Here is a 2,500-nt window from a genome sequence, read left to right as displayed (position 1 = left end):
ATGTTTGATGAGGGACATGTGTCACACAGAAAACTATTGGCTCTCCTGCAGTAACGTTCATAAACAGACGTTTCTGGAAAATAATTCATTGTCAGGATTTTCAGCGGTCTGAAAGAGTAAGAGCCCCTGTACCTCGGGCACGTTTTTCACAACTTCCGGAGCATGTTCCACGCTTCCGATCGGCTCTATCCTGCGATCGGGTCGAACAACTAACTAAGATGTGTATGCTATGCAGCGCGCGCTAAATATGATACCTGTATCATCATCGGAGTCACGAATCGACACGGATGGCGTGCTGATCACCGGAACTGTTCGCTAAGCACGTGTGTTTGTCTAAACTCACGTGACCTTAAGCCAAACCCATGTGACCTCGATCAAAATACGTTGTGATACATGCCAGCGATCATTTTCGCAACATATTCTGAACTCCGAAGAACTCTTGAACGCTAATTTTTGATTTAAAAGGGTACCATATTGTGCACGCGCTGCACAACATCCACATCAGAGTTAGTTGCTTGTCCCGTTTGCACGATACAGCACATCGAAAACGTAGAACATGCTCCGGATGTTGTGAAAACCTCGTACGAGGTAAAGTGGCTTTATTCTTCCAGACCGCTGAAAATCCTGACAGAATTATTTTCCAAAATTGTCTATTCTTGGGGTTGCTAAAAGGAGGGTTGTTGGTGCCCATTTTCAGTTTAAACCTAAGAAAGGATTGACAAAAGGAATAAATTTGAAGAATCCTCGTTGCAAGATGATGTCATAATACATCAGCCTTGCGGATATGGCAGGGCCAATAGGTCAGGTTTTATATACAAACATTTTCATTTAGCAGACACTGACAATAAAGTAAAAAGATTGTATTTTTCACGTTTCGTTTTTAGTAGACTGTACTCCCGTTTATGACAGCGGTGGAGGGACATGATCTGATTGACAATATCCCATCAACTACTTTGCATAGGAGAAAAGTATTAACACAAACATGTGGTAACGAAATGAAAATGAGCGCATTTTCGAAGAATGTAAAGCACGAAATTCATATATGGCAGAAGTCAAAACACTCAAAATACAGTCTACGATTAATGAAATGTCCTGCGTATCACCATACACCATAATTATGTACAGTTCATCTACAAAACAATCTGTGAGCCTCACAATCACAAAACTGGAAAGTGAAATTAAAAACAAAAAGAAACAAAATGTTTTGAGACAATTGCAAACAAAAGCAGTAGACGTTCAACAGTGATACGTCTGCAAAGGCCACTAAATAAATTGCGCTTCATTTTCTTCGATACAGAAGTATACTGTTTGCGCAAAGTACTTCCGAACTCAAGAGGATAGTGGATATAAACGAAATTAGGTCACCGATGACTAATGCAAGAATGACTGTTACTAATCAGAGGCACATTCATCATGACTGAACATTTTTTATACAAAAATAAAAGCTTGCAAAGGTTTCGCATATCGGCCAGATTGCTATAGACAGTGCTGTACTAGCGCAAGAATGCAAAACAAGCGTTCCACACCACAGAAATATAGAGACTAACAGCGTAGCTGCTCCTGAAGAATGCAGTCTATAATCGGTCACTTCCTGAGTCTATGTTCAAACATTGTACTTTCCTAGTTAAATTGCAAAAAAAGTAAACAAATTAAAAAATAAAAAATAAAAATACACACAACACAATCACAGCTATTGTGGGCATTTCCGATATCAGCATCGACTTTTTCTCTCTCTCGATATACTTGATGTACGTCATGGGTTTATGTAGCTACTCATGAAGTCAGTCAGTGATACACAAGCAGGTATAATTCTCGCGCCTGTAGTGGCTACAATTCATCGTTGTCTTTGCTCACAATTGTAGCCATGCACTAACGTTCGTGACTCGGCAATGGATTCTAGCATCTGATAACCTGTTACACATGAATACGACAGATTTTTTGGCTCATTCTTATTCTTTGGTAAATGTTTTTATTTATTTTATTTTATTTTATGCAATTTATATCGCGCACATATCTCAACCACGGATTCAAGGCGCAGGGATTTATTTATGCCGTGTGAGATGTAATTTTTTACACAATATATCACGCATTCACATCGGCCAGCAAACCTCAAGCCTATTAGGGCGAGCATTCACCTTTCACGGCCTATTATTCCAAGTCACACGGGTATTTGGTGGACATTTTTATCTATGCCTGTACAATTTTGCCATGCAAGACCCTTTTGTCAATCGTGGGATCTTTAACGTGCACACCCCAATGTAGTGTACACAAAGGGACCTCGGTTTTTCGTCTCATCCGAAAGACTATGTGAGGTGTATTTTCTGTCGTAAGCCGTCGGATGCTTGCAAAACAATGTTCCTTATAATTGTAACGACAGCGAAATCTTGAGTTTTGAGTTAGGAAGAAAACAAAGACGCCAAATCAAACAAGCAATCAAACTATCAAACAAACAAACTAACAAACAAAGTACATAAACAGCACTATTCGGAATATGCAGTTA

The 2,500-nt window shown here is 39.4% G+C and overlaps 1 protein-coding gene across 2 annotated transcripts in view; it reads right to left on the bottom strand.

Moving 5' to 3' along the window:
* LOC138945347 (uncharacterized) overlaps positions 1-2,500 on the bottom strand; it is a 546,160-nt gene that overhangs the window by 525,387 nt on the left and 18,273 nt on the right. The window contains exon 5 of one of the 2 annotated variants that reach the window (XM_070316774.1): positions 1-2,500. This exon is cut by the window's left edge and continues 2,645 nt beyond it; it is cut by the window's right edge and continues 2,458 nt beyond it. The exons of the other annotated variant lie outside the window; for it this stretch is intronic. The gene's annotated coding sequence lies outside the window, so the exon portion shown is untranslated. 2 annotated transcript variants of the gene reach the window in all.

Source organism: Littorina saxatilis, linkage group LG13 (assembly GCF_037325665.1).
Source record: "Littorina saxatilis isolate snail1 linkage group LG13, US_GU_Lsax_2.0, whole genome shotgun sequence".
Lineage (NCBI taxonomy): Eukaryota > Metazoa > Mollusca > Gastropoda > Littorinimorpha > Littorinidae > Littorina > Littorina saxatilis.
This window is presented reverse-complemented; position numbering and strand designations above follow the sequence as displayed.